Source organism: Solea solea, chromosome 12 (genome assembly GCF_958295425.1).
Source record: "Solea solea chromosome 12, fSolSol10.1, whole genome shotgun sequence".
Classification (NCBI taxonomy): Eukaryota; Metazoa; Chordata; class Actinopteri; order Pleuronectiformes; family Soleidae; genus Solea; species Solea solea.
The window spans coordinates 13,331,652-13,345,786 of NC_081145.1; the positions used below are offsets into that span (position 1 = coordinate 13,331,652).

Genomic DNA, 14,135 nt, shown 5'->3' on the forward strand with positions numbered 1-14,135 from the left:
CTCAGAGAGTCAGTGAGAGATGATGGAGGGCTTCACTTGTTAATTGAGCTATCACAAATGCATGCAGAGGATGTCATAGCATCTACCCTTCCTTGTCTGTTAGTCCTTTGCTCTCTAAAAACACACTGCTTAATTACAGAGCTACTGAGGGAGGAGGTGAGGGCAAAGTGGGAGAAATGAGCAAATAGCAGAAAGGGAATTAGAGGCTTTAAGCTTGTGGCGAAACGAGATAAAATGGTTGTGCGCAAACAGCTTTGAGATAACTGACATCAGATAGGGAGGGTTCATAATTAAGATATTTTTTTTTTGAGATGGTATTGCTTAAGAAAAGCAGTTAATATATTTGATGAGCGCCGCACGGAGACCGTCCACTGAGCGTAAACTCTGTCACACTGACTGCACATCAGACATGGCTGAGAATTGACGGACATGTGGCTCCCAGCTTCTCCCGTCATTCTTCCTCCCTCTGAAAGTGCCTGACAATCCTCATTAAACACTCTTCACGCATGTGTTATTGACACGAGATGTGCCAAGAATGGGTCATGTAAAAAAACACGATTGAGTTATAGGTTTTACAGCGGGACCTGCTGTGTCCTTCTGCTGTATGTGTTTTACTGGAAATACCAAAACAGTGAGTGAATGTAGTGTGCACGTCGTTTCCCGTCATTCCTCTGTTCGGCGTTACATGTTGAGCCTGGTCTAATAACAAGAACATTATCATTCTGTCCACGAGAGATTTTGCACGGACCTCAGTTTCAGTCCAAATACCCTGGCCACGTTCACCTACTTCTCTTTAACCTCCACTGAAATTTTAATTTAAGAGGCTATTTGTATTCAATATTTAATTCTGTGTCATATTTGCATCTCATAAACTGCTGCTCTATTACTTTAGCTTACCTTTTGAATTTTAAAATCCTTTAGAACTGGGACAGAATTAGAACAGCAGAGGAGCAGAGGGTGGCAGGGAGAGGACGTGAGTGTGTGAGCTGGGAATCACTTTGGGAAGTTCAGTGAAAATGGCTCTCGTGTCCTCTTAGCTGCTCCATTTTCGTCCTCTTCTACTTCTAAACACGGCACGCTGTCCCCTGTCTCCCTCTGTTTATTACCCACTGTTTGCTGCGGCACTTTGTGTAATCTGTTCTAGACAGATTTGACAGCCTGGGTGTGGACCATGAGATACCTCCTGTTATCTCCCCAGAGATCAGACTCAGGTATTTGGAGTCTAGGAAGGGTTTAGATAGAAGAATGACGAAAGCAATAAAGGCTTGAACGTAAGGAATAAGGTCGGGGTCGAGCTACAGAGAGTGGAATTAAAGTAAAAGCTTCCTCAAATATGTTAGTACATGACATGTCAGTTCCTGTTTAAGTTGTTATATTAAGTATATGATCTTTGTTGTGCCGCTGACCTGAGTTTATTACATTTAGTGACTGGGGAAGAAGAATCATGACATGATGCTTCTGTGGTTAACTGTTGCACTGTTTAGAGTCTGGAGGTAGTTAAGTCTAACCCCTGCATTGTTTCTTACAGTATTGAGATGTTTCACATTTCTTAGCATATTGAAGAAATTATAGTAGATGAAATGTTATCTTAGCCTGGATTTCAGTGTCATATTTCAGGAATTAATTAATACCTGTTCCATGGTATGCTAGTCTAGGATGGAAAGAAATCTCTGCCCAAGGAATAAAAAGATGCTATCATTTCCTGGCTTCCAAAGCTTTGCAAATGCTTGTTATGGTCGATCTGCCCTGCTGAGACCCTGTTTGCGTTTAGAGCCAAAACATATCTTCACTGATCTGATCACTGGTGAGCAGCTCTTAAAACAGGTGTAATTTCACCCAAACAGCTTAGAGGACCTCCTGGGATTGGATTACTCAAACAGTATTCAGTTGTGCTCAGTGATGCATGTGGCTACATATTACAATTGTAGTGTAGTGTAGTGTAGTGTAGTGTAATGTAGTGTGAAAGCAAGCGTCTCGCTGACTGCATACGAGGGCTTCAAGGTCAACTTTAATGTTGTACAACATGCATATGGCCCCAGTGTTTCTATATGGCAAACAGCATAGGCAGTAATATTGAAGTCTATATAAGGGTACAGCAGTGACTAAATGTTTAAGTTAAGCCACATATTTTATCAGATTGATGGTAATTGGACTGCCCTGATTTCTAAATATCAGCCAGATAACAAAACCTTTGTTTAAAGTTGGTCTCTAAAGACTGAAAAGGCTGGTTTCTGTCAGAATTATTGGCCACCAGACACTAGTTTGAAAAGGTAATGATAATATGTAGTATAAAAGACTATATTTATGAAATCATTGCCCACTTGGCAGTCGTCGCCCCCACTTATGTTGTTCAAGAGCACAGTTATTTTAGGGGAGAAAATAGTGATATGAGTCATGACCTACCTAGTAATGCCTATAGCCCTTTTTGGCGGTGCAGTGGAAAACAGGCTAATGGAAAGCCCTGAGCATCTGTGGGCTTGCATGCCCATGCTCACTCACTGTCCTCCTCCAGCCAGGCAAGCTGCATGGCCACACTCAGGCATACGCATGGTTTCCTCTCGGCTCCGGCCGCCCACCCCACCTAGCCTCTAGCTCGCCTGCCCTCAACTTCAACGGCCTGGAGGTAGGGCATGCTGGCACTCCTGTGTTTTGACTAATCCTGTTTTTATTTTTCTTTCTAGCAAAGCATTATCACTCTAGCTCAGACACTGGCAGGAGCGACATTCAGACCCCTCTTCACGTGACTTCATGTGTTTAACGATTGCTCAAACAAACATCACCCACAAATGCTGAAGTGGCTCTTAACTCGATATTAGCAATTGTTGGAGGTGGTCTGAGGATCCAAACAGGAAATACTGATACTTTTAATTATTTACTCTGTTCTCCCTCTTGTTCCATCGCCTCATGGGGGTCTACGTGCCCACGTGTCCCTGGCTAACCCCACGTTGCTCCTGAGGCTGTGCCAGCAGCGTGTGAATGGGTATGAAAGATGAGTGATTGAAAAAAATGTGCTGCACATAGATTAGCTGTGTGAATGGGTGAATTGCTTTGACGAGAAAAGCACTATATAAATACAGACCATTTAACCCTCTACATTTACTCTACACCAATTAGTGTTTAAAATCGCTAAAGAATTGGAACAATTCAAACATTTCCATTAGATAATATGTTAAATAAAGTGTAATATGGCTTAAATTGCCTTAGTAAAAACCCACTGATTTCCTAATGGGAGTGGTGTGTTTAGGCAAATTATATCTTTGCAGTCGTTTTGGTCACAAACCAAAACGACTGCAAAGCCTGCAATGTGAGGATAAATACTGTGTAAGGGAAGAAAAACGTTCACAAATTGCACTTATTGTGCTCCAGTGTTTATTTAGTTGTGATTCAAAATGGCTTTTTTCCTGCCAATATTCTATTTGACATTTAGACCACACTGCATGGCCCCTCACCTCACTGGAGGAGTGAGAAGCTTTGCATAAAGACAACACAAGCAAGCATGTAATGAATCCAAGACAAAACAAGTGAAGGACTCTGATCAAAACTTGTCTAAAGGCGGCTCTCTTCTGTCCCCTGGTCACTATCTGCGTGTGTTTGACTGACCAGAAACCTGCATTTAAAGTGATTTCAATTGACCATTTTATATTCTTTTCATTCCTTTTTAAATATTTAGTTGAATATTTGATTGAAAAATAGAAAAAAAAGGCACAAAAGGTTGATTTTATTGACTATGTGTAGTTCATAATGAAAGCCTTTCCACGTGTCCATGTTATGAATTCTTAATTCAATGTGATAACCTGATATACACCCTAACCAGAAACATGAATTGTTCTGATAAAGACTTGAATTTCCCCTTTGGGATCAATAAAGTTTTTAGAATTGAATTGAATTGAATTGTTTATATTGAATATTGGTGTGAAAGAGTGCAGACATTGTCATTGGTGACACACAGGGATGCATTGGCCTCTTCGGCTTCAGCTAAAGGTGCTCATGTTTGTGTTTTTTTTTTTTATTCTTCTGTCAATTGTCTCTGGGATTATTTGAACGTCTTGCACTGTGAGCATCTGGGGTCACATGATACATTATAGTCAGAAGTGGAGATGAAAGAATGTCGATGGTTTGTGCTCCGAACACACTGGCAGTGTAACAAGGAACAAGGAAACGTCTGCCAATGTATATAGTGGTTACATTAGAATAGAAGCAGTGAATCACTTTTTCACACCTCACACATCTACGATCCTACTTTAAAGCAGTGAAAGAGATGTTTGATGGATTCTTGAAGCCTCATACAGTTCACACAGGGTTTGATACAACTTCTGTTGTTTTGTTAATTACATCATAACAACCATTTCGCGCTGGTCTTGCAGAGCTGCTTACGAAGACAAATCTGTTTTCTGTCGAATACATCCATTGTCTGTGTGGCGCATGTGTAGTCCCGTCATGTTGATGTCATTTCTGGTGGGTGCACCCTCACGCCGGACAGGCTGTGGCGAGTACAGGCCGGTGCAAGAAATGGATGACCAGTACAGTCTTAAAATGAGGGACTTAATGAAGTGAATATTGTATTTTAGCAAGAAATGTGGTCTGGACCAACCTGTGTTCAGTGCAACCTAATTTTAACAAGATACTCGTCTAACAGGAGCCTGTGTTTGGTTCCTGGTTAGCTCTCTGTTCTCGAGAGCCCCTCTATTGGCTTAAAGGTCAGTTTGCATACAAATCACACAACTGCCCTGTTTGTCCTTTCAGTCATTTAACAGACCTCTTCATAGAGACAAAGGGGCTGAGAGACTGTCTCAACAGCTTCACTTCTCCCTCTATCACATCTGACCCAGTGCACAAGAGTTATGGCATCACATAAAGAATTATTAAATTATTAAATCAACCACAGAACAGGTTAATTTGTCCTCTTTGATGTTCATGCTGGTCACAATAAATAATGCTGGTAATTCCAGTTTGCTTGCCTGCGACATCAGCGTGTACATGCCAGTGCCTAGTGAAGAAGGTGCTCAGAGCTCTCAAGATGACACCGAGTAAATTGAGACGCCACTGCTCTCCACTTTCAATCATGTGTTTGTAGTAGAATTATTGTTGCTCCTTATTACCACGAATCAAAGGTGATTCGATGTTATCTTCTCTTGCTTTTAATTCCTCTCCAGCCTGAACTCCCTCTATTATTTCCCTCCGCAGCTACGCCTACAATAGTTGACATAAAATGACATCCATGTCATGATGTGAGGGTGATAATGTCAAGTAGGTGTGAGGGCTTTGCGTTTGTGTGTGTGTGTGTGTGTGTGTGTGTCACACTGATTAATGAAACAGCCAAGCTTGCCATTTACTTAAGTTTTTTGTATATCGTTGATTTGACAGACGCTGACAGTGCAGGTACTAAAGCCTCTTCTGAAACCCTGAGGTGATGTTGACTGCAGCGACAGTTTCAAGCTTGTATCTACAATAAGTATTTAAGCCCGTGTGTAAGAATTAAGAGTAGCTATTACAGTACGGAGCAAAGCTATTGTCTTCAGGTGCTGTGTAGTTGAATTAATGTGGCGTGAAATCACAGGTGACTCAGCAGAAGTGGAGTCCAGAAGGACTGGTAGTTATAGAAAACTATATTTCCCACGAGACCTTGACTGTATCCTGCTGTGAGTGAGCAGCTGCATGGCATCCTCTCAGTCTGCTGGATGCTACCCAGCTGTAAATCACTGACAGTTATACAAGCAAACATATCAATAGGTAGTCAAGCGACAAGACACCATTTCAGGAGACTACTCTGAGATGACTCAGTGCTTATGTTGAGTAAGTTTTACTTTATAAAGTTCTCTGCAAAAGCTAAAAATGGAGTCTGGGGAACATGCCAGATTCTGTGATTTTGCCATTAATTACTTAATGTCTAACTCGCCAAGACAGAGGAAGGAGATGCATTAAAACATACAGTTGATGATATAGGAAGTATTTCATTACTTTAATTCGTCCTTCCATTGACATTGGCTGATGCTAATAATGGTTATTTCTGTCCAGCTGGAGTCTAAAAGTAGAGGGGTATTTAAATCTCCTCCTGACACAGAGCCAACATAGTGTCGCTCCACTGCACTGGAGAGGACGATCCCGTCCTTCGACCACAGGCTTTTCTTTTAACGCACAGCTGCCGAAGAGGAAGGTCACCTGGGGAAAGAAGCGGTCAATGAGAGCCGGGATTCTCTCTTCCATATGATGAGAGCAAGAGTCACTGAGTCACTGAGCACATATAAATCACTATACTAACGCTAATCTCTTCTCTGGCTCTTCTCCCATGACAGTGTAAATGACAGCCTGTTGCCGATATGTACAAGACAACATCAGACCCACTACTTCTTCTTAAGTAACCTTTCAATGTCCCTCACTTAGCTGCCGTACACCAGTTGTGAAAAGGCTGTGGTCGCAGGCGGGGGCCAGTTAATCATTTCTCACACCAGCTGAGGCTACATGTTAGTCAGTGTGAGGCTTTCACTCAGGGGAACGTGTGAGCCACTTGTGGATGTATAAAGACAGAGTCACAAGGCTCACATTAGGTCACATGAGGTCTGTCTTTTAGTGGCTCTCTTATGGTGTTTCCATCAGTTTGGTTTGGTACAGGACAGTAATGGTAAAGCCCTGGGTCTTAGTGACTTGGTAGGCGGGGTGTGCGCTGTGCCCGATGGCTTCAGTGAGATACGTAGCGCGACGTTGTACTGACCTCGAACGAGACACAACAGACAACAGGGCAGCTCTTTTTTTTTTTATTTCCTGCTCGGTTTGTGGTTGTTTGTCTCAATAATATGTCAATGGACTGCGGGCGAAGTAACACCAGTCGCATGGGAGTGACACTTGTTGTGGGCGTAGCTCCACCTGTACCATACTAAGGACAGAGAGTGTCACAGACTGTCACAGACTGTAAAGCCCCTTTGAGGCAAATTGTGTTTGTGGTGATGGGCTATATAAATGAAATGGACTTGACTGTACCATTACTGCTAGCTCAAGGGAAGGTTACTGAAAAGTGGGGCCGGATATTTTGGTACTATTGCCTAATGGAAACACTAAATAATACGTACCGTACCAAACCAGCCGTTCTACTCGGTGTAAACGCGCCATTATGCAGTCAAAGATAAGTTCGGCATGGTTTGTGGTAGATTAACTACTTCAACTTCTACCTTGAGGCTAGGGTTTGCAGCGGTCTGAGTTTTTACTGTCTGGTCGGTCCAGACGGGTAATAAAGTGTTTTTTATAGAGAGTCTTTAACTGAATAAAGATGTCAAAAGACAAGTAGAAGCCTCCAGGTAGCCATGAATCTAAATCCATTCATTTCTGACAAGTGTCTGTCTGGCTTTTTCATATAAACTTCATTTTAGACATGTGTGTCTGTTTCAGGTATAATTAATTTAAAACGTTTTGAGATTTTTGATCTTGTTGATATTATTCTGCCTCAGTTTGGTCTCCGTAAACAGATGTAACATTATTTGTTTGTTGCTTCCCTCATCTCAAAATGGCCTCAGTAATATCAAACTATCAGACCTGACTGAGGGAGTGCTATGGTGGACAGGGGCAAGAAGTGGTGAAGGATGGTAAAATTCTCTTCTGTATATTCTGTTGGGCACTGTTTTTGTGCACTTCATACTCGTACTCCAACCTGTCAGCAGCTGTCTCACGTTACTTTGCTGTTCCTTCCATGAATCACTTCCTCTGTGCATAGTGGGAACATCGCCAGTAAACGTTTTGTTTAGTTTGAGATCTGATTATCTTTCAAAGTTAAGCACTATAGTAACTTCACTTGAGATTTTGTATAAACCACACATTCTGTAAAAAAACACAAAGATCCAAGGACTATGAAGCCGTACTGTGAGTCATTTAACTGCCATTCAATTAAAGTTGCACTTGTCCTGCCAATACTTTAATTACACCTTCAATAATTGTTTTCCCTTTTTTTGGTGAAGCGAGAATATTTAGGCTAATATGTGAAGAGGAGCAGTAGAAGTTGAACATAGATACAAAAGTGTAGAAAGGCACATAAATACGAAAAACAAAAACAGCACACTTCTCTAATGCACCAATCTCTGTTTCTGTGGGCAAATACAATGGACTTGGACTTGAATTACATTTTATATTACCACCTACGTAATACATCTGGAGCATTCAAGGCCTTTTTTGTTTTGCTTTATGTCACCAGCAGTGAGCTGATGTGGGCAGATGGGGACCACAGGCTTATATAGATATGCACAAGCTTCACAAATTGCTCCTCAATAGCATTACAGCCGAGTCCTTCTTTCCCCACTCCCACTCTGCTTTTTCCGGCACTGTTCTCTCTGCTCTGTCTTAGTTTCTGCTCATCTCTAAAGTGCATGTGTTCCCACTCGTGGCACTGCGCTTAAGCGGTGTCAAGTGGAAGAAATCATGTGGTTTTTGTGGTTATGAGCACATGCACCCATTTCAAAAAGCAAAAAAACCCAAAACACAATCGGCATATGAGGACCACACGGCAGAGTCTTTTTGCCTCGGACAGGTGTGAATGTGAGAGCGAGTGGATGTTTGTCTCTGTATGTTTGCCCTGTGATGGATTTGAAGTGGTAATAAATAACAAGTTAAAGTGAAGAGGAGAAGAAGATGAAGTGAATTGGGAAGGGTTTTAGGCCTTGATGCAGAGGTATAATGTTTAAAATGTGCAACAGGGCAGTACAGAGGCAGGGCAGGTCTGTCAGGCTCTGGATTTCTCCACACATTAAACAGATGTGTAATAAGTGTAATCAATTTTGTTGGTAGAGTTTATCCATGGTGCATTTTCTCAAAATAAAATTCAATATCAGGAGCTAATACTAACTCAGTAGCATATCTTATTGCTTGGCCACATGCTTCAAAGCCACAACAATAATTCCTTTGCCAAAGAAGTCGTCCCCCTCAGGCTTCAATGACTACCATGCTGTTGCACTGACCCCTATCATCAGGAATTGCTTCAAACAGCAGTCATGCAACACATCAAATCCACCCTCCCTCCCTGGACCCCTTCCAATTTGCATATTGGGCCAACCGGTCCGCTGACAACGCAATCTCCACAGCTCTTCACTCAGCCCTGACACACCTGGACTCTAAGGGTTGATACGTGAGAATGCTGCTCACGGATTTAAGTTCAGTATTCAACACGATCATCACACAACAGTGCTAGTTGAGACGCTAGGTCAGACATAGACTCACAGACATGGATACTATGATTTTTGCACAAGGCTGTAGATTGTAATTTTTACCTGTTAAAGTAATATCTGTTATATTCAAACCATTGTCAAATGAGTTCCCAAAATGCCGATTAAACTCTTAAGCTCCACACAGCTCCCTCCTGTCTTTCTTAGTACAGCAGTGCTTTTAGTCCATTCATGCGCTGCTTACAATCAGGAAAGGTGGAAGAAGCGCACTGAGCAAGTAAAGCAAGACAGCTTCATACAGCAGCACTGTGGCTGCAAATGCTATGAAGTGCAAATAAAACAGGGAACAAAGACATTTTCAAAGACTTAATGTCTAGTTTACATGTTCGAAAGGAAGTGGGAAGAAGTACAACTTTCTCTCTCTGTGTTTGTGTGACTGGGTAGGGATAGGAGGATAAAGTAGGTCATAGAGACTGCTGTGTTAATTGTTCATTTCTTAGATGTCCACAGGGGGCGATAGAGATTCCGCACTGGAGCTTTAAAACTCTGTAGTTCTCCCTTGTTGGATGCTGATTGGTCTGAACCACTGTGGTTCAACCATGCAGAGCCCGGTTAGACGGAGAAATTCAGTTGCTAAGGCACCATCACGCCCTGAATCTTCAGACACAAGTTGTTTGCTGTTATATTAACATGTCATGTAATAATCTTAAATATACACCGTTTACATGATTCCAATTTTAAAATTACATTAAAAAATGTAGCTATAGACAGTATTTTCCCCCAACTCGTGAAATTTATAGAGGGAGGTGTTGTAAAGCAATTCTGTTAATCTGGTGCTGTTTTACTGTGAACCGTAACCCTACTTACTGCATATACAGGCAGTTTAATGCCCCTGTACCCAGAATAATGTTAGTCACGGTTGATTTAGTTTACAGCTCATTACTGAGATGGACACTAGTCTACCTCCACACTATCAACAGCCACCATGAAGGCTCTAGTCAATAAAGTCAAGGACACCAGCAGTGCTAGTGAGTAATAGGTTGTGTGTTACTGTGGGAAGCAGCTAGAAGCAGGTTTCTGGAATATAAATAACATTCATTTGTCCCAGTGTTCAGATACTGAAGGGGGTGAAGGTGAGAAATCCGGTGAAATATGGAGAAGCTGTGGTGGGTTACTCATTGATGAGGATCATGAGACCAAGACGCACAACTAAGTGACAAATAAATCAGGTTTCTGAATCTCTAACAGATCTGGAACAATTCAGTAACAGCTCAGTTACCTCGGTATGCAACGAGTTGGTAAACTGAACCATTAAATGTGCATTACAAGAACAGGAGCAGGCTGATGAGCGAGTCTCTTTGAAACTAATGTTTTTGAATCACCCTGTGATATATGACTCTAATCCATTGTTAATGTGGCTTTGATGCTTGACTGGGGCACTTACAAATCGGAAAACAAGTGTGCCCGTTCAAAGGCAGGGGAAGGACGTCCTTGGTTAATGTATTGAGTCCTCCTTGTGGCTTATATGAAAGTCATCCATTTCAATCTGACCAGTTAATTCTGTCTTTCTGAGGCAGAGCTTGGGGAGAAAATGATGGCGGAGACAGTGATAGATTGTCTGATAGATGAAGACCATGCGTACTGTATAAAGTCCTTATCAAGGACCTCAGGAGAAATAGATACCCCCCCGAAATGATATCTTCACTCATTAGATCAGAATCATAACAGATAACATTAATATAGACTACATCCCACGGAGATCACAACATTAAAGAGAATCATTTCATATTTGGCTTCTTGAGTTTAGTTTCTCAAAACGTTGCCTGCGTTGTAATAAGTGAAAAGTATCAGTTGGGGAAAAGTGTGCTATACAATATATTATAATTTCTATCATTATGTCATCAGTGTTTATACCAGAACATCTACTTATTCTGTTTATGCATATTTCAGTAAATCAAATGGGCAAATATTCAGACAGTATTACTCTAATCTACTTATGACAAAGCTTTTTTTCTATTCACTTAATGAGGCAATGCACTTTAACTTAGTTCCAAGATGGAGCATGGCGCTTAATGTGCTGCGCAAAGAGTTTATAGCAGTTGCTAATTTGCAACTCTAGTCACTAGTTGGGCGTTTGTATTTAAAATGCATTTTAAAAGTTGCAAATACATGAGAATACAGCACAATGAAATACATAACAACCGGTATATCAGAAGGCACACACATTATAACAAACTAAAGTGAGACAACATTGAACTTTCAAAGTCAAATAATGTATATTTGAAATTGATTTGATTTGATTTGATTTGGTAGTGAATTCCATTATTGAGCATCTTACTGGGAACATGGTTGTTTTCTAAAAAGCAATATATGATTGTATATTATGCTATAATTACATAAAAATGTAACTTTTTAATATAATTGTTTTTATTTTAAATTAAAATCAAATGAGTTTACACGATGTCTTGGTATAGCGATGTTTCGATCTTGTGTTCCCATGCTGCACATAAGAGATTTGTTTTATGTCAAAACAGATGGAGGCAGCAGACACACAGTGCTAGTAAAGTGAGTCAGATGCAAACAGGTTGGAGTATGACTGAAAACACAGAAAAGCTCGACAGGGGAAAGTTTCAGCTGTGAATTCTCCTGCTGGTTCGACAGCTTGACGCAGTACAGGTTTTCCTGCCCCCGGCATGCTGGTGTACAGTGTACTCACAAATGCTGCCTCAGTCAGATCTGATAGTTCTGCTTGACGAAGCCTGTTTTTTTCCGATGAAGGACGCAGCATGCGAATGATGTGGCATCATTTTCTGTTTACGTAAACCAAGCAGAGGCAGGATAATATCAACCACAGCAAAAATCAGCAGCTATTTGGCAGGTGAATCATACACTATAGGTGAACTGACACGGAGGCGCTAATAAGGCGACAGTGCCGTTAGAGGTGACACCAGGCATGTGTCACATGACGTCTTGCTGGTCCAACTCCTGCCCGACTTGTCACTGGGATGAGATGGATCTTATCTCTGTTCCGAGAGCAGACAGAGTGTGGGCGGCAGTTCTCGTATACTCGTGCTGTGCAACAGCCTCTGTGACAGAACAGCAGTGCCACAGCTGAGCCACAGCGAGCGTGCAGGGACACAAAGACAGCAAAGCTCCCGCTTCACTGCAGGGGGTGCAAGGGGCACTCGGTGTCGCCACAGGTGCTCTGGCTCTACCTGCCAACATTCCACTGGTGTCTCTACATGCCTCGATGAGTTGCCGCACGTGAGACACTGGTCTGTCCACTGCGGACAGAAGCCGTGCCAGAATTTGGCCAGAATCACATTTAAGAATGATGAACTAATTGCAGATTGACGATCATAAGGTGGTTAATTTAGTTACAACCTGTTTCAAGCCAATTACTCTTGATTCTTCCAGAATGAGATTAATGTTGAAGAGATGGCACTAAACTGGAACAGCTTACCTTAAACTGCTGAAGACTTATCTCTTCATGCTAGCTTTCAGCACTGGTTGAGGAAGATTTGTTTGGTCTTTATTGTGAAAAAACAGCTTATATTATTTATGAGTTACTATATGTTTTACAATGATCATCTCAGTGCACATTTCAGATTTAAGTGTTGTCTATTTTCTTGTTTGTGCAGCACTTTGCTCAACTGAGGTTGTTTTTAAAGGTGCTGTAGATATAAACCTTAATTTTATCCAGAGTGTTGTCAGTAAATCAAACTTAGGAGCTGTTGACGTGAAGGAAATATCTGTCTCACTGTTTTAGTCGTAAAAAGACAAATGCCAAGACCAAGTGCTACATTCTTCACAATAAAGTTAGCACGGGGCAGAGAACTGTCAATCATCTCTCCTCTGTCCGATTTCAAATGACGTTCTGTTTTACAAAAAGAACAGGTCATCCTTTCAGTGTGCCACAGCACTGTTGGCAACTATGTAGCTTTCTTCCAACAACACAGATGCCGTTTGCAGGTGTCTATTGCATCACAATTTACATTTTCACCTTGTTGTGCTGTGACAACTTTGCACCATAACTCCATAACTAAACCTCATATTCCAAACCCCACACACCGTGAATAACTACAGTATATGAATAAGCACAGTAAAAGAAAACATCACAGTAAATTAGAAGGCAAAATGGAATGATGCTAAGAGGTTAAAAAGTTTGTGAAAAGCCAGTTGAAAGTACTGTGTTCTCAAAGTCCATTCACTGTCTGCTTAAACATTAGATTTGAACATTAAAATAAAGAGAAGGACGAGCCTCACCTTGCATTGGCTGCAGTTCCACAATGACCTTACTGCAGGGTCACCACAAGTGAACATTAGAATCAGACAATATAAACAGTTAAGTTGTGCAAATTGTAGTCACTTCAATTCCCATACACCTGTACATGTCACACTTGTAACCTAATATCAAATACATTTTTTATTTACTAAAAAACAGTTATCGTTGTATCCTGAACTAAGCTTTAACAGCACTTAGAAATCACTGTTTAAAATATCACCTTATTAGTTCATTTGACAATCCAGTGTTCCACGTGTGAATCAATTTTATGCTCTTTCAACACAAATTATTTTGTGCAACTGAGCAAAGGAGAAATATCTGGTTTGAATGCCTTCATATATGTGTGTGTGTGTGTGTGTGTGTGTGTGTGTGTGTTAAAATAATAATAAAAAAAAGCAATTAAAACGGTGTATAATTAAGCCAGAAGGTCAATGGTAGGAATTTCAAACTTTCAGTATCATTTTCAAAGTGGAAGTAAGTAATGTTGCTGTTGCCCTGAGATTCTGCCTGAGAGGAGACCGGCTGTGAAGATGTCTGTGAGACATCTGGGGATTATCTTGGCTGTAAAGAGGCCCAAACCCAGGCTCCAGTACAAGAAGAGGGCACTTTGATGTGGCGATTAGGCTACAAGCTTTGCACCCACAGCTTCTGAGGCACAACCCTCTCTACCTGCATCGCAGTCGCAAAGATGCCGTTTGGCAGCTTTGCTG

At 41.3% G+C, this 14,135-nt stretch overlaps 1 protein-coding gene across 1 annotated transcript in view; it reads left to right on the plus strand.

Annotated features, from left to right (window-relative positions):
• Nucleotides 1-14,135, plus strand: part of LOC131470082 (synaptotagmin-7-like) — a 50,031-nt gene that overhangs the window by 20,645 nt on the left and 15,251 nt on the right. The window lies entirely within an intron of this gene.